Here is a 25,109-nt window from a genome sequence, read left to right on the forward strand (position 1 = left end):
GGTGGAGGGGCGCGGCGGGGTGTGAGTGGCAGGTGGTGGTGGGGGGAGGTGGCCGAGGCTCCTCCTGCCACCCGCTGCTGGGGAGCTGTCGTCCCCTTGACACGCTATTTCGCCCCCACACCTCTCACACCTCCCCTCTTACCCTTCTTACAGCCTCTTCCCCTCCCCCCCTCTCACCTTACTCCACACCCCAACCCCCCACGTCACCACTCTTCGCACTTCTCTAAGTCCCTTTGACACGCGCCTTTATCCTCCCCATCTCTCTCACACACACATCCGCCCCCTTCTCCCTCTTTCAGCACTGCTCAAGATCTCTTTTGACATCTTTCAGTCTCATCTCCATCCTCTTCTAACACTTCCCTCACACTCCACTAACAGCCTCTGTCTTCCTCTCCCCACATGTGTCCAGCTCCTTTGACGTCTTACCTCATCCCACACCTTTCGCGCCCTCCCTCCCGCGTCCTTCCCTCTCACTGTATCCATAACACGCACTTATGGGCCTAAAACCCCCTCATTGCTCCCCTCTCTTTCTTAAACAGATCTACAACACACTACCTCGTCCCTAACACCTCCCACAATACCACCCCTTCCTCTCTCGCATCCAACACCGTCCCTCCCTCCCCACGGTCCCCTGACACCCTGTCTCGCCCCCACACCTCTCACAATCCTACCCACACCTTTCTTGTCTCCCTGGCGTCCCATCTCGCCCCTCACCTCTCATGGCCCCCCACGCATACTTCACACTACAGCTCCTTCTCTTCCACACCTCTCATTTGCTTTTGACAACATATCCTGCCCACTTATCTCTTGCAACTCCTCATCCACACCTCTCGCGGCCCTCATCCACACCTCCCACGGCCTTCATCCACACCTCCCACAGCTCCCATCAACACCTTCCAATTCCTCCCATATCCACTTCACCTCTTCCCGTCCACACCCGCTACTCTCGTCTCTCTCTGACACTCCTATATCACTCCCTCACCCGCCGGAACTCCCTTTTCCCTCATCAGTCATGCCCTCCCTTCTCATGTACCTTAATCACCCTCCCTCACACCTTTCGCAGCCTCCCTCCCACACACCTTTCCCACCCCCCTCCCTCCCACACACCTTCATCACCCCCACTCCCTCCCTCCCATACCTCTTTTACGGGTACGCCACTTATCACCAACCAAAATGAAACAGTAGCCAGGTGCTAATGAGCCAAGTTTCCCGCCCCGTGTACAAGTATCAGACCACAGCACGGGGCAAAACTATCGACGCCACCCAACACGGGCGCGGGTAACCCAATCTTCAACCACTATCTATGGTGACAGTGGCGGCCCCTCCAAGTGCCGCCGCCTCTCGCTCTCTTACCCTCACCTTCCTAGTCTTTCTGTCTCCGGATGAACTCTCTCTGGTGCTGACTCCAGCCCTAATATGCTCCAACCTAATATAACTTAACCAGTTGGGGTTAAATTAGAACCCTGTTAGACCCTAATCCTCGTGGTTAGGTAAGTTTGGCCTGGGTCTAATTCACCTGTAACCCTGACGTTGGCGTTCATAATATATGATCAGAATCAAAATGCTAATTTACAAATATCAGTATAGATTTAAGATACTAATACTATGTATAGTAATTCCCAGACGGTATTCAGATATAGGGGTTAAGGAGTAAGTTTAAATATAAAGTACAAGGACAGTACAGTAATTCAGAGCCTGATCCTGTTATAAGTACTGTATCTTCTTGTGCGGCCACGGTAAGGTCCCTCAGCCAGCCCTACAGTGTCCTGGTGAGTGATCTGAGTGACCGAGTTTCTGGAAGTGGCCAGTGACGAGGGCCGGTGTCGATAGATGGCGCCGTGTTGGTCAATACCTCGTGTTAAAAGGTGGTGTTTATCAGCGTAGGGAGAGAGCGGGACGTCTCTCCATCATGTAGTAGCCGAGCGTCCCTGTCACCACTGCCGCCTCAGCTACCCTCCAGCATCACTTGATCACGCCGCAACGACCCCCTGTCCCCTTCTTCTCTCGCCCTTTCTTAGCTTCGAGTGATGCCTATCCTAACCACCTCTCCTCCTTGCCTAAGCTTCGTGAGGTCCCTATCCCAACTCTCCCTCCTCCTTGCATACACTACGTTTGCTGACTATACCCAAACTCCCTCATCCTAAGATACCTATGTTGACAACCCCCAAACCACCCCTCCTCCTCCTCCTCCCTGCCAAAGCTAACGTATTGTGCCTATCCCCGACCACCCCTGCTCCAGCTTTGTGTGATGCCCCACCCCCCGCCTCAGCTTAGCGTGGTGCCTCCCCTCCTGCTGCCTAAGCTACGTGTGGTGCCTCCTCCCCTCACCTACCCCTCTCCCACCACTGCCTCAGCCAGCTACGTGTGTGTGTGTGTGTGGTGGCCCCGGCCCTCTCCCAGCTCCCCGCGCGAGACAAAAGGCATTCGTCATCAGAGCGCGTCCGAACACGACAGGCTTGAGCCAGGCGTCTCCTCCCCGCGGCCAGCGCTCCACCACCCCGCCACCCTCATCCAATTTCCAGCCTGCACCACTACCACCACCACCACCACCCTGGCCCACACTCACCAACATACCTCTTTCCTCACACCTCCTCCCCACACGCCTACATCCTCACCTCTCCATCCAACGCGCTTATATATACTCACACTTCCCCACACACTTACATCTTCACACCTACCCACATGCCTCCCTTACCCACACGCGCTCTCTTGCCCACTCCTGACGCTACATAAACTCCCCTGGTTGGTCCTCACGCAACACACCCTCCATCCTGCCTACACAAAGTCGAATGGCCACTCCTGAAGCTAGTGTGCGCTCTATTCCAGCAGTTGTCCTGACGCTTTGCACCCGCTATGCTGACAGCCCCTGCCTCCCTCCCTCCCATCCGACGCTATACCCCCGCTATTTTGACAGCTCCCCTTTCCGAAGCTATGCCCTCAATATTTTGAGTCCCCCCTCTCCCTCCGAGGCTATGTACCCGATAATCTGATTCACCCAGGAAGCTATGCACTCGATATGCTGAGACCCCCCGACGCTATGCACCCAAAATATTGACAGTCCCAACGCTGAACAAACTTATGGTTAATCATGGCGCTACTACTTTGTTCTGTCCACGTTACTACACGGTGTCCTGTCCACGCTCCTACACGGTGTCCTGTCCACGCTCCTACATGGTGTCCTGTCCATGTTAGTACACGGTGTTCTGTCCACGTTACCACGCAACTACACGGGCCTCCTGACCACACTACTACTACACGGGCCTCCTGACCACACTACTACACGGGCCTCCTGACCACACTACTACTACACGGGCCTCCTGACCACACTACTACACGGGCCTCCTGACCAAACCGGGCGAGAATAAGGGATAATTGAAACAACAAAGACAGATGAATGATGGGCCTCTATGCCGCCAAGTAGTGAGCGCCTTGTATAGTGCCGCCATAGACACCAGCCACAAGTTAGTGCCACTGTAGCGTACTCGCCATCTTACACGACACGCCCTTAAATAACGCCACTAATGAAGAATATGAACTGTAAGGTGTTAATGGTGCTACCGTGTATAATGTGAACAAGGTGAGAGGAAGTCTTCGTCAGGGTGATACCTAGTACAGGGTGATGTGTAGTACAAGGTGCCAGGGTGTTGTCTAGTACAGGGTGATAGGGTGATGTTCAATACAGGGTGTCAAGTAACCACATCAGAGAGAGAGAGAGAGAGAGAGAGAGAGAGAGAGAGAGAGAGAGAGAGAGTTGATTAAAGATGGTGGGGTGTGTCAATTAGAGAGGCCGCCACGTTAAGAAGAACTAGTATAAGCCCTACCTCACCGTCCATCCCCCCTGCTGCTCACCCACACCCTAGGCACCCTGTCCACCCAATCCCTGCCGCACCCTGCCACCTTGTCCACTCCCTCCCGCATCCTGCCATCTTATCACTCACCCCCTTCCCGCACCCTGCCATCTTATCCACCCACCCTCTCATACCCTGTTACCTTGTCCACCCCCTTCCCACACCCTGTCATCTTATCCACCGACCCCCTCCCGCACCCTACCACTTTGTACACCCACTCCCTGCCGCACCCTGCGACCTTGTCCACTCCCTCCCGCACCCTGCTATCTTATCCACCTACCCCCTGTCATACCCTGCCACATTGTCCACTCCCTCCCGCACCCTGCCATCTTATCCACCCACCCCTGCTACACCTTGCCACCCTGCTTACCCACCCCCTACTGCTCCTCTCAACGCCCTGCCACCAGAAAAAAGTTACCAAGAACCTCGTCGAAGGATTCAATTCGCTTCAGCTCACCGACACTCAGTTTTTCTTGACCGAAGCTCCAGTTGTGCCTCCTACTAACTGGGCACCAAGATTATACCCGCACCAGATACCCGCCGGACACCAAGATTATACCCGCACCAGATACCCGCCGGACATAAGATTATACCCGCACCAGATACCCGCCGGACATACCCGCCGGGCGCAATATACCCGCACAGATACCGCCGAACAATATTATACCCACCCGATGCCCGCCGAATATTATACCCGCACCAGATACCCGCCGATATCAAGATTATACCACGCAGATACCCGCCGGGCACCAAGATTATACCCGCACCAGATACCCGCCGGACACCAAGATTATACCCGCACCAGATACCCGCCGGACATAAGATTATACCCGCACCAGATACCCGCCGGGCACCAAGATTATACCCGCACCAGATACCCGCCGGGCACCAATATTATACCCGCACCAGATACCCGCCGGGCACCAAGATTATACCCGCCGGGCACCAAGATCGTACATGTGCTTTATACCCTCGTATTTCCGTCAACATGAAGAACAACCTGGTGTCTCCCTTAGCGTATGCCAGACACTGCCTGTATCACTTCAGTCATGTCGTGTGGTAAAGTAACATTACACACACACACACACACACACACACACACACACACACACACAGATATCAGCTGGTAAATAAGTGATTGAACACATTAAAATAAATATTAAATCATACATTATTATTAAATAATTGATAAACTGATATTCATAAGACATTAATTACAGCAACAATACTAAAATTCTCAAAATATGTTTATAATACGTCAAATGTGTTCGTTTGCGTTAAGTCGAACACACTATTTATTCCCGAACGTCTTCATCAAGCCTTATAAGTTCGCCTTTCTGCTTCTACTGACGCTGCGTGTGAAAACTTGGTGAAATGAACTGAAAATGGCCGCAAAATCGTCAGTTTTAATTGGATCAAGCTTATTATTGAACTCATAAGGAATTGGCGGGGGGGAGGTAGAGGAGGAAATGTCTATGTCATGTTTTAAGAAAATCATTAAATTGCTTCCAGATTTATCGTATCCTATAATAAAGAAGGATATGCTGAGTTGGTTGGGGTATCCCTGGGGACTCCAAGATACTATTTATCATTGTTTATATACCTTTACTGTCTAGGTACGTTGTTTGTATACCTGTATTGTCTAGGTATATACATTGTTTGTATACTTGCAGTGTATGTGGACTTGTATGACGAATTTATTGAATATCTATCTATATATTCATCTATCTGTCCACACCAAGGACAGTCCAGGGACGGAGTAACAACCGCGATTCCGTAATATCAGGAACACGTACAAGACACATTTAATCATGCACTCAGACAGCAGGAGACATTTTACACGTGTTAATAAGGCAGAGAATTTGGATCACTTTGGGGGGCGGGGGGGTCTAGGTAAGGGGAGATTAGGTTAGGGTAGGTTAGGTTAAAGTAGGGTAGGTTAGGTTAAAGTAGGTTAGGTTAGGTAAGGTAAATAGGGTAGGTTAGGTTAAGGTAAAGTAGGTTAGGTTAAGGTAGGGTAGAGTTAGATTAGGTTAAGGCAAGGTAGGTTAGAGTTAGGTTAAGTAAGGTAGGGTATGGTAGGTTAGCGTTAGGATATTTAATTAATCATCAGGTGAGATAAACTGGGGTGACTAATCTTCACGTGATATTTAAACTCGATTAAAGACACATAAACGGACAGTTATTAACCAGAAACTTTTTGAAATAAACTCGATCTAGTGATAAGGAAACATTTTTGGAGACAGTGATATGCTTACGATAACATATTTAGATGGAGACATACCAAGATAACATTTTCTTAGCTAGACACGCACCAGGAGAGAGTAAAATAACATTGTCTTGGCCTGAGAGACGCACCAAGATAACATTGTCTTGACCGGAGAGACGAACCAAGCTAACATTGTCTTGACCGGAGAAACACCAAGATAACATTGTCTTGGCCTGAGAGACGCACCAAGAGAGACCAAGATAACATTGTCTTGACCGGAGAGACGAACCAAGCTAACATTGTCTTGGCCTGAGACACGCACCAAGAGAGACCAAGATAACATTGTCTTGACCGGAGAGACGAACCAAGCTAACATTGTCTTGACCGGAGAAACACCAAGATAACATTGTCTTGGCCTGAGAGACGCACCAAGAGAGACCAAGATAACATTGTCTTGACCGGAGAGACGAACCAAGCTAACATTGTTTTGACCGGAGAAACACCAAGATAACATTGTCTTGGCCTGAGAGACGCACCAAAGAGACCAAGATAACATTGTCTTGACCGGAGAGACGAACCAAGCTAACATTGTCTTGACCGGAGACACCAAGATAACATTGTCTTGGCCTGAGAGACGCACCAAGAAAGACCAAGATAACATTGTCTTGACCGGAGAGACGAACCAAGAGAGACCAAGCTAACATTGTCTTGATCGGAGAAACACCAAGATAACATTGTCTTGGCCTGAGAGACGCACCAAGAGAGACCAAGCTAACATTGTCTTGACCAGAGAAACACCAAGATAACATTGTCTTGGCCTGAGAGACGCACCAAGAGAGACCAAGTTAACATTGTCTTGACCGGAGAGACAAACCAAGCTAACATTGTCTTGACCGGAGAAACACCAAGATAACATTGTCTTGGCCTGAGAGACAAGAAGATATCTTTTTCTTAGACATAAACAAGCGAGATATAGGGAGAGACGTCGAGGTGTGAGTGTTGGGGAGGGAGGGAGGCAGACTGTCCTGGGCTTTACCTGACGCCTTATAATACTTTGTGTCGGCAGCCGCACATCCAATCCCCACGTCATCAGCTGATACTGCCCACCGCCGCCCGTCACATGCCTCCCTTCCGTCACTAGCAACTCGTCACAAGCCTCCCTTCCCTTCCGTCACTAGCAACTCGTCACAAGCCTCCCTTCTCTTCCGTCACTAGCAACTCGTCACAAGCCTCCCTCCCCTTCCGTCACTAGCAACTTGTCACACGCCTCCCTCCCTTTCCTCCCGTCACATCTCCCTCACTTTCCTCCCGTCACATCTCCCTCACTTTCCTCCCGTCACATCTCCCTCACTTTCCTCCCGTCACATCTCCCTCACTCTCCTCCCGTCACATCTCCCTCACTCTCCTCCCGTCACATCTCCCTCACTTTCACTCCGTCACATCTCCCTCACTCTCCTCCCGTCACAGCTCCCTCTTTCTCCTCCCGTCACATCTCCCTCACTTTCCTCCCGTCACATCTCCCTCACTCTCCTCCCGTCACATCTCCCTCACTTTCCTCCCGTCACATCTCCCTCGCTCTCCTCCCGTCACATCTCCCTCACCCTCCTCAAGTCATACTTCTCTCACCCACCTCCCGTCACCCGCTTCCTGCACATCCAATCCCCGAATCATTAGTTGAACTTCCCCTCAATCATTCACCCATCACACCTCATCCACCTCCCTCATCCAACTTATCCTCTCACTTGCTTTCTAAGTTTTCTCACCCACTTGACTCTCATTCGATTCATCCATTTCCCTCATCCAACTGACCCTATCATCCACCTCTGACATCCAATTCTTTTATCCAAATGATTCATCCATTTCTCCCATCCACAACTCTTCATCCGACTGACAAGTGAACCCATGTCATCCATCTCATCCGACTGATATACATCTGCCCTATACATGTCCTTCATCCAACTGTCTTATCCTCTTGCCTCACCCACCCTCTCCCCTCAGCCTCACGTCTCTTATCTCTCTCCCTCTTCCGTCACTCCCACTCACCAGGTGTCCTACTCTCCTTCTTATCCCTTCTTCACCTCTCACTCTTCCTTCCCCTCTCGGAGTCCCTCATTTCCCTTCTTCTCCTTCTCAATTTCTCCTACTTTCCTCTCTATCTCTCGATCTCCTTCATTCCTCCTTCCCTTCTCAATCTCCTTCCTCCTCCTTCCCTCTTCTCTCTCTTACCATCACGTCTCAACATCGTGGGCGAGAAAGGCTCACCTCGTCTATGGCGTACCTAAGTACCTGATGATTCTCTTTCGCCCTATTCATCATGCATCATTCATCCTCTCTCTCTCTCTCTCTCTCTCTCTCTCTCTCTCTCTCTCTCTCTCTCTCTCACCAATACACCTGGTAGGTCTAACCCATCACCTAGTCCTCTCTGACCTGCCATATCATCTTCCTTGATCCCTCCTCTCCCCCCTCCGCATTCTCCCTGACCCTCTCTTCCCTACTCACCCTCTCTCCTGGTCTCCCCTTCATCTATTCTCTCTCTTCCAGTTCCCTCTCTCCCCCAGTCTCACTCTTTCTTGGTCCCTCTCACCCCCCTTTCCCTATCTCCGCGTCCCTTTCACCCCTCTCTTCCAGTTGAACTCTTGCTTGCCCTCTCTTCTTACCATGACCATCTCCCACCCCCCCTTTCTCTCGGGGTGGTAGTTGTGGTGGACGTGGTGGTGGTGGAGTAGTCGTGATTTTATTGGTGGTAGTGGTGGTGGAGGAAAGGTAGTCATGGTCTGGATGGTGGTGAAGGTAGTGGTTGTGTTAGTAGAGGCGGAGAGGGGTGGTGGTCATGATCTGGATGGTGGTGATGGTGGTGGAGGGGGGAGATGGTCATGATCTGGATGGTGGTAGTGATAGAGAGGGGGAGAAGGGTGACCACCACGACCTGGACTGCCCCCCCCCCCCATCCCCTCGGGTGGGTGGTGTCTCAGCCCTCAGCTCCACACTTGATGTCCTCCCCTCGCCCGCGTCCCCTCACTCACTCACTCACCACCTTTGTTCCCACACCAGGACCAGCATACACACACTCTTTTATCTCTCTCTCGCTCTCTTTCTTTCTCTCTCAACACAGCACCAGCAACACATCTCACACTAGGTCATGATTCTCAACTACAATGCTGTAAGATTTAACAAACATGGTGTCAAAATAATCAATTTCATACAACTGAAAGACAAAGAAATGCAAAAAAAAAATGCTCAGGAAAATCCCTGGGACGTATTTCTTCACAGTGTGAGTCCAGCTCGGCAGTATATTACATTTTACAAGGTGAGAGAGAGAGCGAGAGGCGCGCTGTGTTGGCCAACAGTGTACACATTAACACTTGCTGGGTCACACTCACCACTCTACACGTCACCACACTCAACATCTTGCCTCCTCTGATCTCAGTATAATAATGTTCATTAAATATTCTATTAGATATCTATGTGTAAACATTTCCTCTCTCACTCACCCCTTTTGTATACACACGTTCCCTCTCTCTCTCTCTTCTTTTACATACAAACATATCCTCTCTCCCTCCCTCCTCCCCCCACACCGAGTTATAACTGCCCCTCCTGCCTGGCATTGAGGCGCCCTTTCTCACCAGAGTAAGCAAGGTGCTCCCCCCCATCCTTCCCTCCGTGCTGGCTCCGGCGAGCGCCCCCTCCTCCCCCCCCGCCGCCCCCCGCCCTCACACCCCTCCAGCATCTATTCCAGGCGCGGCGAGTGTGGGTCTCTTGCCAGAAGTCCTCCAGCTGGCCGCCCGAGACGCACACGCACATAAAAAGGCATTTCTACTGCGGGCACCAGCGTCTTCGATCTATGCTTGGCCCTGCTGCCTCCTCCACCACCGCTGCCGCCACCACCACCCTCCCTCCCCCTCTCCCACCCTCGCCACCTCCCTCTCCCTCCCTCCGTCTTCTTCACTCCTGGCCCTCCTCCGCTTTTGGCAGACACTCATCCACTCTTTTACGCCACTCTTTTATCCATCTCTCAGGGGTTCATGCGCGACTTGCCTCACCCTCCAGTATTTTGTCTGGGCTACGCTACAACTCTCATCCTCTCTCCTCTCCATCAACAAACTTTCTTCACCTCGTTTTCCAGTCGTTCCTCTCCCATAATAGCAAACTTAAGACCGGGTATAAACCACCACAACACGAGGAAGTACACTACTCCCCACTACAACACCAGGGAGCATAGGAGCCCCCACCACAACACCAGGGAGCATAGGAGCCCCCACCGCAACACCAGGGAACATAGGAGCCTCCACCACAACACCAGGGAGCATAGGAGCCCCCACCACAACACCAGGGAGCATAGGAGCCCCCACCACAACACCAGGGAGCATAGGAGCCCCCACCACAACACCAGGGAGCATAGGAGCCCCCACCACAACACCAGGGAGCATAGGAGCCCCCACCACAACACCAGGATCTACAACAGCCACAACGCCAAGATCTACAACAGCTACCACAACACCAACTACCAGCACAACACGAGGGGGATAAGAGCAGGTGGTGGTGGTGGTGGTGACAAGAGATGTACTACAGGCCAGAAACACAACATGGCAATAGGGAAACACAATACAAAAATCGTTACGGGCTGGCAGGAGGGTCGGTGCCTGCAGGAGACGACAAGAGGCGAGGTGTGAGGGACACTAACTTGGGGAACGTGTGGTGAGGGGGACGAGTGGTGAGGGATGGTGTGGTGAGTGGAACGAGTGGTGAGGGAAGGTGTGATGAGGGAAAGTGTAGTGAGGGAAGGTGTGATGAGGGAAAGTGTAGTGAAGGAAGGTGTGATGAGGGCGAATGAGTGGTGAGGGTTAGTGTGGTGAAACGATAAATGGGGAACATGTAGTGAGACTAGTGGTATTAGCAGTAGTGGTGATGATGGTCGTGGTAGTAAAAGTATAGTAATGATGGTGGTGATAATGGCGATAGTGGTGACGTTGGTGGTAGTAGAAGTGATAGTGGTAGTAAAGTGGTAGTGGTAATAGTAGTAATGATGGTAGTGGTAGACATAGCTTGGCATGGACCGGATGTTGGTCAGTAATGGTCATGCCCCTAATAAAAACACAAGTCATCGTCGCCACTGTTCCGCGCTCTTCCGCCCAGTTCCGAGCTGAAATACTGTCCCGCCCTCATGCTGGCTATACACTGACAAGCTGTGCCGCCCTCATGCTGTAAACTGACATGCTGTGCCGCCCTCATGCTGTAAACTGACATGCTGTGCCGCCCTCATGCTGTAAACTGACATGCTGTGCCGCCCTCATGCTGTAAACTGACATGCTGTGCCGCCCTCATGCTGTAAACTGACATGCTGTGCCGCCCTCATGCTGTAAACTGACATGCTGTGCCGCCCTCATGCTGCACACTGACATGCTGTTAAGTGTTCCTTGCTGTACTGTCCATGTTTCTTCTCATACCGTACAGTGCCATCTAACTTGTCATGGTGTATAATGTCAGGTAGATTGTGTCATGCTATTACAATGTCATGGTGTATCTTCTGTCATGCTGTACAATGTCACGGTGTATACCTGTCATATATTATGCCATACGGTATGTCATATGATGATTCAACAATGACTGTAAAATTCCCAGATCCTGTTAAATGCTTCTAGCACCTCTACCGTGCTTCAAGCGTTCCTACAATGCTTCCAGCACCTTTACAATGCTTCAAACGTCTCTACAACGCTTCAAGAGTCTCTACAATGCTCCAAGAGTCTCTACAATGCTTCAAGAGTCTCTACAATGTTGCAAACGTTTCGACAATGCTTCCAGCGTCTCTACAATGCTTCAAACGCCTCTACAATGTTTCAAGGGTCTCTACAATGCTTCAAGAGTCTCTACAATGTTTCAAACGTTTCGACAATGCTCCCGGCGTCTCTACAATGTTTCAAGAGTCTCTACAATGCTTCAAGAGTCTCTACAATGTTTCAAACGTTTCGACAATGCTCCCGGCGCCTCTACAATGCCTCCAGGGCTTCAACTCGCCTTCTTGTAAGCCTGGAGCGGATACGGTCTGCTGAGTTAGGTATCAATGTACACCCTGCTGGCCCCCGCACGGTGAAAAACACTTGAAACCGATCCAGACAAGGTTCTGTCAAGGCCAGTGGTGTTGGAGCTCATACCTGCCTTCCGTCATGCCCAGATATACTCCGTCATGCCCAGATATACTCCGTCATGCCCAGATATACTATTGTCACGCCTAGATATACTCCCGCCATACCCAGATATTCTCCCGCCATGCCCAGATATACTATTGTCACGCCTAGATATACTCCTGTCATACCCAGATATACTCTTATGCCCAAATATACTTGTCACAACAAAATATGCTCTCCATCGACAAATAATACCCAGATTCTAATTATACTGTATAACCATTTAAAACTACGCCCGTGACAACCACCCTCCTCCTCATGTACCTCTTCCTCCTCCTCCTCCTCCTGTACCTCTTCCTCCTCCTCCTCCTCCTCCTGTACCTCTTCCTCCTCCTCCTCCTCCTCCTCCTGTACCTCTTCCTCCACCTTCCCAAGAAATAAAAAAAAGACTCGAAGTTTACAAAAGGAAATCAAGAATGAATTGTGGATCATATTAATAACAATAATTACCTTCACGGTCTGGTAACCCTTGGTATCAATTTATGACGCTGTCTTAGTAGATATCTCGAGACCAGCGGCCCTTCCTTCACCCTCATGACGAGCTGACGTGTGGGGGGGGGGCAAATGACAGATTGTACACCGAATATATGTAGATGAGACGGATACTGCAGGACGGGTACTCGGGAAGAGGGAGATGGAGGGGCCCAGGTGAGGGGGTAAGGTAGGAGGCCCAGGTGAGGGAGGGAGATAGGGGCTGAGATCAAGGAGGACCACCCAAGTGAGGGAGGTAGGAAGGAGGCCCAGGTGAGGGAGGGGAGGTAGGAAGGAGGCTCAGGTGAAGGAAGGAGATATGAAGGAAGCTCGGGTGAGAGAGGGAGGTATGAAGTTGAAGGGGGCCCAGGTGAGGGAGGGTAGATGGAAAGGAGGTTCAGGTGAGGAACGGGGTAGGGAGGGGAGGTAGGTAGGAGGCTCAGGTGAAAGAAGGAGATATGAAGGAAGCTCGGGTGAGGGAGGGAGGTATGAAGGGAGCCCAGGTGAGGGAGGGAGGTATGAAGGGGGAGGAGGTATATCCCTAAATTTAACTACGGGTTAGGAAGGGGTTCAGTATTACCTGAACATCAACAAAATAATACAAGTTATAAACCAAGAACAATTGCTTGGACGAGGTCAACTTACTACACACACACACACACACACACACACACACACACACACACACACACACACACACACTGAAATACAAATCACCTAAAGATTAGCCATCCCAGCTTATTTCACATGAAGATTAACCACCCTAACGCTGCCTGGGTGGTTAGGTTAAGTTAGTTTCGATTAACGTTAGGGTGGTTAAGCTTCAGGTGTTTCCAAATCAGTATCATCAACATATACGTTTACTTGTTGCCAAATCTGTCACAAGAGTCATTTTTATCACAAAGAAATATTCCGCTGCTACTTGTGAATCAGTATTTTTTTAACAGATATAAACCTTTAAATGGACTGTATGCTGTGATTGGAAAAGATGAAGTTGAGGAGCCAATGAGAAGGCGTAAGTGATGTGACTTGGTGGGGGGGAACATTTCGTCAGTGTGTGATTGTGGTCGGTGGAACAGCTGTCGGTTAACTGGGCAGCTCTTCTTAACACCTAAGTCAAGAGTTGATAAATATGATAGCTATATTACGTAAGTTTAAAAGAATGCAGGGTAGGAGCCACAAATGATAAATATTAATAGTAATAATGATAAAAATGATGATAATAATAAAACTACTAATAATAAACCTAATAATGACGCTCCTTGTTTTATACGCTTCAACCGACCCAAGGTTATTAAGGCCTCATTCACTATGTTTTGTTTTTTCTTCTACAACAGACAACAATTATATAAAAAATCAAATATCAAGGAAGCAACGTAGACAAAGAGAGAGACAAAACACTCTATTTTCTTCCACTAATCACCAAAATCAGACATATATTACAAAAAAGTTGATGAGGAATAATGGAAATTGAAAGTTGAGAGCAATAGCAGGACATAAAATATTTCACCGATTCACGAGTAACAGAAAAACAAGACTTTTATTATATTTTACTGTTCTTACTCCGTCTGAATCCACCTCTTATGTCCTGGTACAAGAACTCTGGGTCGCGGGCGGTGAGGATGGGAGACTGGAAGGTATATGCTGATACATAGGTCTAATTATTATCGTTCTGACTATAAGTGTTGTCTTGTGTATGTTTTGACGCGACAATTGTGTGTCTTTAATCCTCTTTTGGGGATAGAGGGATGGAATAAGGGGCGAGGAAACCTTGGAGAAGAATGAGGAAGGTGGGGAATGAATGAGGAAGGGTAGGGGGGGGGGAAGGCTAGAATATAGGGTGCAGAAACCTCAACGATGAATGGGGAAGTGGAGATGATGGGGTGGAATAATGGGGTGCAGAAACCTCAATGAATCAGGAGGAGGAGGAGGAACACTGAGATCATTCAAAGAATCGCCACCTCCAGAATTTGACAGGACACCTATTCTGCAGGTGGACACTCTGGGGGTGACGATTCTTCAGGTGAGGGGTGACGATTCTTAGGTAAGGGGAACTGGGGTAAAAAGCCTTCATAGGCTGGGGTGACGATTCTTCAGGTGGAGCGGGCTGTGACGATTCTTCAGGTGGAGCGGGCTGGGGTGACGATTCTTCAGGTGGGGCGGGCTGGGGTGACGATTCTTCAGGTGGAGCGGGCTGGGGTGACGATTCTTCAGGTGATCCGAAGACTGTGTACAAGACATGAGTACAGAAACCCACAGGAGAGATCGAGAGAATCACTACAACAGAGGAACAGACCCCCCTCACACACACATAAACTTCCTTGTAGCCTCAGCTTAACACCTTCTCAGAATCGCATGAATAAGGAGCATCTTTTTTTTTTTTTAGTTCTAGGAAAATGTTCACATGATGTTATACTTAAGTGTTTATTTGAGTCAGGATCCACATGTTCCTACAGTGGTGGGTTGTTATTGGGTAGAATGTTGTAGATTGTGGTTGTGGGGTAGACTGAGAAGATTGTAGTGTGGGGTAGACTGTGTAAATTGTATAGTGGATTGTAGTGTAGGTAGAAATACAAGTAGATTCCAGTGTGGTAGTCTTAAGGTTAACCTGAGGATGGGTAGATGGTTTTAGGGTAGAGTGAGGTACCTTCCCCCCCACCCGCCCTACACCAGGTGACCAGCTCAGGCAATAATGATAATTACCCCCCATACACACACCTCACTACCCCTTCCTCGCCCTCTCCGCCTGTTCACCTCACTCACCTCTCCCCCTCCCCATCTCATTTACATCTGGTTCCACACCTCTCAGCCTTGTGACCACTGCTCACACCTCCAAAGTCCTGTTTTCTCAGCTCCTAACACCTCCAAAGTACTTTTTCTCAGCTCACGACACATTACTCCCCACACTATGTTCTCAGCACACGACACAAGATTTACGACGTTCATATTTGAGAAAATCACCTGTTAATTGTACCTCACAAGACAGTGTCGACAAACATTCGTGTGTGTGTAATTTATGTCGGTCAGAAAAGTTCAGAAATGATGTGTGAAGTTAATGTTGCTAAGCTGTTGTCGGAAATGTTTAGAAAAATATTTGAAGAGCCATTGGTAAAATTATATATATATATATATATATATATATATATATATATATATATATATATATATATATATATATATATATATATATATATATATATATATATATATATATATATATATAGTATTGGAGAAAACACCTTAGATATGTTGAATTGACAGTGTCAATAATTTTTATATAAGAAATGTTGTCATGTTTTCGTCAAGGAAGGAAGGGAGGGAGGGAGGGGGAACTATGTTATGTCGTGAACCAACACCAATGAAAGTTTTAGCTATGGGACGGAAAATTTCTGTATACAACTACACCCACATTACACCCGTACACCCACATTATACCCGTACACCCACATTACACCCGTACACCCACATTACACCCGTACACCCACACTACACCCGTACACCCACATTACACCCGTACACCCACACTACATCTCCACTCTGTACCCTTACAATATCCAAACTGTACCCTTACACACACACACTCATAATGTACCCCCGTCAACAACCATACATAACTCCCACCATAACGTACCCAAATTGTACCCACCACAATAACCTGACACACACCTATACTTGTACGTACCTGTATTCTGATTGTTGTTGAACCCCTACAAAGGAAGGTACAATTTTAACACGTTCCCGTCCCTCAGTAACCAATGGCCTGATATCGATCGTATATTTTTTTCCTCGTCATGTAAGGTTTGAGTCGCGTCCCAGCTGAGGGGTGAGGGGGACGTGTATATGGTACAGTTTGGACGTTGACGAGTAATGTGTCCACCCCCTCAGTCAATGTATCCGCTAGCATTATGTGGCCTGATGCTGCTGTTTGTTCCAAGCGCCATGTGTCCTGCAAAATGTTGTCTCCAATGGACGTGTTCTCAGTAGTATGTGTCCTTAGCAACACGTATCCTCAGTACTGTATGTCCAGAGTACTAAAAATCCCGAGCACGTATCTTTACTGCAATGTATGTATAGAACATCTGTCCTGTGTCCCCATTAGCACGTGTTCATGGCAGTGTATCCCCATTAGCACCTATCCTTATCTCAGTACCTCTCATTACCTCATGCCCTTAGCAAAGAATCTCCATAAACACGTGTCCTTTGAGGTGTATCTCCATTAATACGGGTCCTTAGCAGCCCCATTAACACGTGTCCTTAGCAGCGTATCCCCATTAACACGTGTTCTTAGTCGCGTATCCCAATTAACACGTGGCCTTAGCAGCGTATCCCCATTAGCACGAGTCCTTAACACTGTGTCCTCCCATAACACACTCATCATTATTACTACCCCACCTCGGCCCGTGTTTACCTAAGTCATCCCTCCCTCCCTACCTCCCTCCCTCACTAACACTTAAGTTATTAAGTGCGGACAACTTTACGGGGAGTTAAGTTGATTGTGAGGAGCAAAGCAGAGAGGGCGCGGGTAAGGACAACCTCTCTCTCGGTCAGTGAGTCAGTGAGTCAACCAGTTAAGTCAGGAAAGTTATTCATAGAGTTGACTACTAGACCATTTAAAAGTCGTAGTATTGTTTTCCTGTGTCGATTTCATAAACACTATTAGGTTATTTTTTCATATTTGGATAGAAGAGAATTCATCTATTTAAAAGTCAATGGTGTCTATTGACGCCATTTTGGTTGCCATTCTTACGTCTTCAGTCACTGGAATAAAAAATAGATTCTCAGTTCGGTGTTGTTATTTCACTATGTATGAGAGAACACACACAGTTACGGTAAGGTCTCCACTCTGTTCCGTCGTCATTCAGTAACTCTACCCTGTGTACTCCCGTCTTCAGTCCTAATATGGCAACAAGACATTCAACTCCGCCTCTTACATAACCTGGACCTATAACACGTATTACCTTTCTCATAAGTTAAATTTTACAACTGATATTAGGAGAACCCTTTCATTTACGGTAGAGTCTCTGGGCTATGTCGCGCCTTGTTAGTTAATCGAGTCAGTTACATGTATTCTCACGGCTCCGGTTAATGAAAAATACTACGCATTGTGCAGTCATTCCTGGGCTCCAGATTCTCAACGTTCTTTTAATACTTCGCTTCACTTCCTAATGGTGATAAGAGTCAGAGTGTAATTAATTTCAATGCCATTTTAAACTACATCTATATCTTGTAGCTTAAGTGAACCAATTACATGCGTTCTCACACCACCCAATTAGCGGTGAAATTAACATACGTACCTTTAGAGTCCGTACTGCCTCTCCACGACAAAAGGGCACAAGTAACACCTTTGGCGAAATTGAATTATTGGTTGTGTGTGAGTAAGTACATGAGGTAACACGTGTTTAACTGGGGACTACGGCCATTTAAACATTTCAAAAGGTATATATTAGCATGTCAAGAGGGATTTAAACGCCATATAATGTATAGGAACTGAGGGAGAAAACAGGGTGGCGCATAAGTAGGTTTACCGAGAATAATGTTTACCGTAACTTGTTCTCGGTAAAGGGACATATACACCACCCTGTATTTTGCCTCACAACTCTTTAAATCACACATAATTACAGATGAACCAACTGAACTCTTTACCACTAAGGTGAGAGTTGACTGTGAGTGTTGACGCTCTCCAAACAAAGCTCTTGGTACTGTAATTCATAAATAATTAGAATTTCCTCCAACACTCAGAGAACGACGCAAGTGGATGTTTAGTCTATCGTAATGTAATGTATCGGCTGAAACACATTATGTAAAGCAACAAACATTGTGAACAGACTTAACACGTGCAATAAGTGTCAGGCCGAGTCTTGGCTACAAAACGTGAGTTATGTGGCCCTGTGTGAGAGAGAGAGAGAGAGAGAGAGAGAATGTGTGTACTCAACCCTGGCGGTGATAACTTGCAGCTCCCCTGCCTGTGTTGACTGTGGCAGTCACGTGTTGCTGGGTATCAATTATTAACCTGCCACAACACGGCCAGCTGGGAGAGCTGTGGGGTTTCCTAGGTAATCCCTTCTTAGCACGGACGGAACTTCTAGCAGGGGGCGGAACTTCCTAGGTGCCCCTTAACACGCCCAGGTTCTGGACTCTCAAAGTATCAAGCAATATCTTCATATCTGTTACTGGGGATAAGAGAACGCATGTTTACGGTACAGTCTTGCTGGAATTTCGGTTTCCATTTTAGCACCATATTTGTGGCACAGTTTCTTTGGGCAAAGTTTCGTTTCTTGCGTCACCATGTCGGTCAAATTTGACTTACGACATAAATGTAATATCAACAGGAACCTTCCTCTGTCACCCTCTCTGTTGAAAAAAACAGTCTGTCAGTCAACCCATCAGTCAGTCAGAAAAGGTCATAGAGCTATATGACACACCTTTCAAAAAATATCAATACTGCTATAGGCTCAGAGACTCGTGGAGTTACGTTCACACTTTTGAAAAATTTTACTCCGCCAGTCAGTCAAAAAAGCCATTCATAGAGCTACCTGACTCACCTTAAAAAATAAACATAGTAGGTTTTGAGTCACTGGAGGAGGGGGGGGAGTCTTACCCCCCACATTGTTGACAAAATTTACTCCGACACTTGTGGAGTCAACTCATACATTATGACGTGTCCGACCCCGCCGCCGCGATCTCCTCCTCCCGGTAAACCTTGTATTCCCGGTAAAATGTAATGTTCCTTGTAAACTCCTCCCGATAAACCCCTTTGTAAGTCCCTTGCAAACTCCTCCCGGTAAACTGTAATGTTCCTTGTAAACTCCTCCCGGTAAACTGTAATGTTCCTTGTAAACTCATCCCCTTAAACTGTAATGTTCCTTGTAAACTCCTCCCGATAAACCCCTTGCAAACTCCTCCCGGTAAACTGTAATGTTCCTTGTAAACTCCTCCCGGTAAACTGTAATGTTCCTTGTAAACTCATCCCCTTAAACTGTAATGTTCCTTGCAAACTCCTCCCGGTAAACTGTAATGTTCCTTGCAAACTCCTCCCGGTAAACTGTAATGCTCCTTGTAAACTCCTCCCCTGTAATGTTCCTTGTAACTCATCTAAACTGTAATGTTCCCAAACTCCTCCCGGTAAACTGTAATGTTCCCTCCTCCCGATAAACCCTTGCAAACTCCTCCCGGTAAACTGTAATGTTCCTTGTAAACTCCTCCCGGTAAACTGTAATGTTCCTTGTAAACTCCTCCCGGTAAACTGTAATGTTCCTTGTAAACTCCTCCCGGTAAACTGTAATGTTCCTTGTAAACCCCTCCCGGTAAACTATATCCATTTCATTATGAATTCCCTGTAAACTGTATAAACCGGTTACCCATAAGTTCACCATTCCCTATTAAATCGTATATAAACGGTACAGCTTAAACTATTCGTTCAGAAAAAGTTTACACTCCCGGTAAAGTAATCACTACGACTAAAGCGCACGGTAAACCACACCTGTTTAATCACATTATCCCGGTAAACTCACCCGCTTCGTCTTAAATACCCGGTAAACTTAATCTATTTACCTTTAAAATCCCGGTAAATCTCACTCATCTTCTTTAGGTAAACTTAACGCTACCTATCTACTTTGCATCCCTCTACCAGTAAATCCCAAATCACCGGTTAACTGAAAATCCCGATAATTCTTGCCAGTTTAACCTTACGTTCCCGATAAAATCCACAACCCCAGTAAAATCCCACAATCCCGGTAAATACCTTACACCGAACAACTCCCATTCCCGATTTTAACCTTAACATTCCCAGTAAATCATCCCCTCCCTCCTTCATCTGATAAATATTCATCATCCTAGGTCGAGATTCTCAACAGATTCCCAAGTTAAAATGTCACAAACTTATCTGACTGACTCACTTATACAACAACAGCGCTAAAGTTAACAATAAAAATGGCGTCGAAATTGCACAGAGACTACAACAACACGTAGTATATAGATTGCATTACACTGAAGAACGTAACAGTGTCCCATTCTAAGTAGTCTATCCCCATTGTCTATTTGTCCAGTAAACAGCGTGGTACCTGGCACATGTTTATAAAGTACAAATATACGGATAATAAGCAAAAGTCAACGCTATAACCGCGTGTTAAGTGCTTATATTCTTACACAACCCGTACTGATGGTCGACTCACATACACGTAACTAATATGATAATTTACAGCGGCGCGCGTTGTTAGTTGATAGTACATGAGCGATGATGACAAGCGGCCCCATTAACACACTTGCGTTGCTAATTTACCCACTTAACAATTATGAAAATATGTATACTTAAGCTAGTAAAGTCCTGTATAATATAACCCCTCCCCCCCCCCCTCCCACCACCCCACCCTACGTATACGAGTGTATATTCTAACACCTGTTGTAGTATGATCATTAATAAACTTGTCGTACCAATACTTTATGAACCACAGTGAGGAGGACAAGTCACAACTCAACCAGGAACAGTTTATGAAGTGCATGCTCCTCCCCCTCCCCCAGGTTCTTGAGTTTTAAGACTGACCTATATTGACATGCTATATATATAATTCAACAACAAAACAGTACAGTTCAGAAAAATATATAGTGTTGTGTTGTCTGGGGAAAGTTTGCAAAGTTTACACCTGTAGTTTAATGTTAATGAGTATATGACACTGTTGATATGCCATAATATAGAATGCAATTACAGCAACACAAGGAAAACACTAGATATATTGGTTGTGTTGGGTCCAGGAGGTATACCGGCGGGCGGCAACACTCAACCCACACAGATCACGGGTGTTACTTCGACCAAAGACCAACTGGAACACCACAACTTTAGCGACACACACCCGTCAGGAAGCAACACAGGGGAAGTTATATGCGAGATGAACTGGCGGCGAGGATGATGACAAGGGTGTAGGGTCGGAGGTGCGCGCTAACAAGACTTCGACGGAGAAAATACCACAACTAAAATACGACTGTATAAAATTCCGCAACCAAAACATTAAGAGAAAATCCCACCACACCGTCTTTAGCTAAATAAAATTCCATTCAACTGTTCTCCGCTGAACAAGACCTCACCAACGAATTACAGTACTAGTGTAAATTAAATCCCTACAATTTCTCAAGGAACAAAAAAGCTTACCATCAAGATAATAGTGTAGTAAACCCCACCTGCTCAAGTCTCCTTATCATCATCATGTTAGGTTAGCTTAGGGTAGGTGGGATTTTGTCCAACAACCAGTTTTAGTTTAAGTATAGCATGTAATGTCACCCCCTCCCCCTCCACACATTACTTCATCAACCACCTTCACATTAACTGAAATAATATCCCATCTAGTTGTGTCCAAGAATAAATTTCCTCTCCTGTATAGCAGCAACGATTTCATTCACTCTCGTGTCCACCGCAGCTGTAAGGTTTCATTTAATGTGGTCCTGGAAAAATAACACTCTGTAGCCTCCATTGTTTACGTCTGAAATAACCATAGGAATTTTAATTCACTGGTACGAACGTAAAAAAAAATATGCGAAGCGTTTTGTTACACTAACAAGAGTTAGTTTTTTTCCTCGTGAGCAGGATAAATTTATTAAGTTGTAAACATGTCTGTGGAGCAAGAGTGAGCGGGTGTAGAGGGAGAAGTGGTGGCCATGTTTTGCGCCCACGTATCCGGTATCATGGAAACGACTAAAAAATGACGGCGATTTCCGTCCAAGTTTATCGGAGATGTAAACTTGGAAGTCCACATTACCTAGTCATGACGTCAGGCAACATTCCCAACCATTTTCCTGAGCTACACCAAAAATTTTGGGATGGTGCGAGGGGCGCCGCGCTCCCGCAGAGGTTCATTCCGCCTGCCGTGAGCTGCTGCTGGCCAAGATCGCTGCCGTGCTCCACCTACATAGCACAGCTCCTCCTCCAGTAGCCAGGACACAGCGTGCTGCCCACCCAGGCCAACCTCACTCACCAACACCCGCGTGCTGGCTGGCCTGTTTCCACTACACCATAACTCGCAACACCTTACGTAACACGTTGTTGTCGCTACACCCACAACAGTACAGCACGTGGCTCACTCACCGCTCCCGCCACACCTTCACCGTACCCACGAAGTTTTGATGTTATGGTTTGACCAGCGGTCAAAAGGCGATATGATTCAGGTCATTGATTTCCTGAAATCTGACACTGGTCCATAATCGACTGTGGTCATGGACTGGGGCACTAATGTTGCGGTCTCGCCTCTGAATTATAACGTCGTTGGACTACACACTTAACTACCTGTTTTCGTCAAGGTAAATTAACCATCTTAATAAATCACGGCCATAATTCACCCCCATACAAGGCTGGTGTAAAACACTCTGTGATGACACACACACTGGGATATTTTACCGTCAGAGGAGGCGACGACCACACAGTGCCTTGGGTGTTGAGCAGTACTGAGGAGAGTCACGCGAGGGCCCGGAGTCACTGTGGTTAAGACGGAGACTGTGGGGAGCGGCGACCATGCGTGGCGTGGGAGTGCTGGTCGAGGACAGCAGGCCAGCCAGCAGGGACAACAAGACCCGCTTGTCCAGACACCGTACGAGTGCAGGCCGGAAACGGTGCGGGGGTGGTAGGTGGGCGGGTGGGCTAGTAGGGGGGAGGTGGGGGTCAAGACGTGATCCCTCTAACCCCCCATTAGCCACCACCATCACCCTGCTGCTGCCTCCCTCTTCCCCCCTCTCCATCTGCCCCCTGAACACCCTCCTCTCCTCCTCCTCCTCCACCACCTACAGCCCTTTGTCCCTCGGCCTCCCCGGGTCCCTCCCTCCGTCCGTCCTTACCCACCCCCTCGCCTTACCGCATCCCCTTCCTCTAACCCCGATGGTCACTGTCACTGTCCAAGCGTAGCGCCGCTCAGCTCATCTCGTAAGTAATCAATACCAGGGGCAGTACACGCTACTATTACACACACTCACTAAACGCACACTGTATATATATAAATTCACACTTACAATGCAAGCGAGAGGGCACAACAACACAGCACCACCGCGACGCAACACGGCCACTCCAACTCTGTGTCCTGTGGGGCCTACGCGGTGTGCAACGGTGGCGACCAAGCCTGCGACTGCTGATGATGGTGGTAGTGGTGGTGGTGGTGAAGGCAGGCAGCCGGGCGGTCTAAGCCGGGGAGTAGGGCCGCTGCCGCCGCCTCTCTTGCCTGCCTGCCACCCGACCAGTATTATCCGCAATCGTGGAAATGTTTCCTCCATTGGTTTCGTGATTTGTACTTTCAAATTTTGTTTTTGTGCCCTGACTTACATATATCTAACTGATGAAATGAATTCCTATGCTAATTATCTAAATGACAACAATAATGACCACCTAGGTACCTCATAATCATAAAGCCCATCAATCATCACGCGACCATAAATCAATTACAATTCTAAACTCCAAACGAAAACGCGTAAAATTCTCGCGCGCGCGGCCCGGTCACATGGCGGGGAAGGGGGAGGGGAGAGGGGGAGGTGGAGGGGGGAGGACTCAAGCTTTGAAAAGAGTGAAGCTGGGGCTGGCTGGCTCGCTGGCTTGCGTCCCTCCCAACGTCCTACTTCAATCACACCAAACAAATACTGCTACAATCACCCAGCAAGGCGGACCGAGAGGCTGGGTCCGCGCGCGTCGCCTTCGTTTCTATTATTGATATTTTTATACTTGAGGCTAAAGAAACTTTAATACATTTTGTACTAAATTACAGGTAATACAATAAACTTTCACATACTCACAGTTAAAACAGACGTAATTGCACAAAGATCACTAAAATAGACCACTTTCCACGAGTGATAAAATCTGTGCGTCCCCTGTCAATTCACAAAGAGCAAGTTCGATCGTCAGTTATTTAGTGCGCGGGCGGGAGGGAGCTGGCTGCTGGTTGGTTCTCACGGGCCAAGCCACGCCCACGCATGGCCGCGCCAAATACGACTCGGGAAGGCCTCCACCAAGTTACTTACCCAACTACCCAAACATTTTTTTTACTTCCATTAATGGCGTTGATACGAAGCGCTAAGATGGTAGAAAGTAGTATGAAGTTCACCAAGACATCGAGAGACGCCACGTAAGCATGACAAAGAGGCGTTAGGGTAGTCGGGTAAATTAGTGTCACATGGGCCCCGCTATGCTATGGTACCCTTCTTAGAAGTGGCCTTTCCCCTGTAGCAACGGTCACAGGAGGAGGAGGAGGACAGGAGCCGCGGTTACTAAGACGGGCAAGCAATGAAACTCAAGGGAGCGTGGAAGGTACCGCGTGGTTACGGGGGCAGCAGGGGGAGGAAAGTAGCTTGGGTTTCATCAGCAGGCCATGTGTCCCAACCTCCCTCCTACGACACATGTGGGCGTCCCTCTTACCGCCGTCAATGGCAGCATACAGA

The 25,109-nt window shown here is 47.9% G+C and overlaps 1 protein-coding gene across 5 annotated transcripts in view; it reads right to left on the reverse strand.

Moving 5' to 3' along the window:
* The window catches only part of LOC121855922 (mediator of RNA polymerase II transcription subunit 2-like), an 85,457-nt gene extending 60,889 nt beyond the window's left edge, over window positions 1–24,568 (reverse strand). For 2 of the 5 annotated variants that reach the window (XM_042351119.1, XM_042351124.1), the window contains exon 1: window positions 23,697–24,189. The gene's annotated coding sequence lies outside the window, so the exon portion shown is untranslated. Of the gene's footprint in view, window positions 1–23,076; window positions 23,304–23,696; window positions 24,190–24,467 lie in introns of those variants that run through there. The other 3 variants (XM_042351122.1, XM_042351121.1, XM_042351123.1) reach the window with 3 other exon arrangements.
* Between the last annotated feature and the right edge of the window lie 541 nt (window positions 24,569–25,109).

This window comes from Homarus americanus, unplaced genomic scaffold (assembly GCF_018991925.1).
Source record: "Homarus americanus isolate GMGI-L3 unplaced genomic scaffold, GMGI_Hamer_2.0 scaffold19117, whole genome shotgun sequence".
NCBI lineage: Eukaryota > Metazoa > Arthropoda > Malacostraca > Decapoda > Nephropidae > Homarus > Homarus americanus.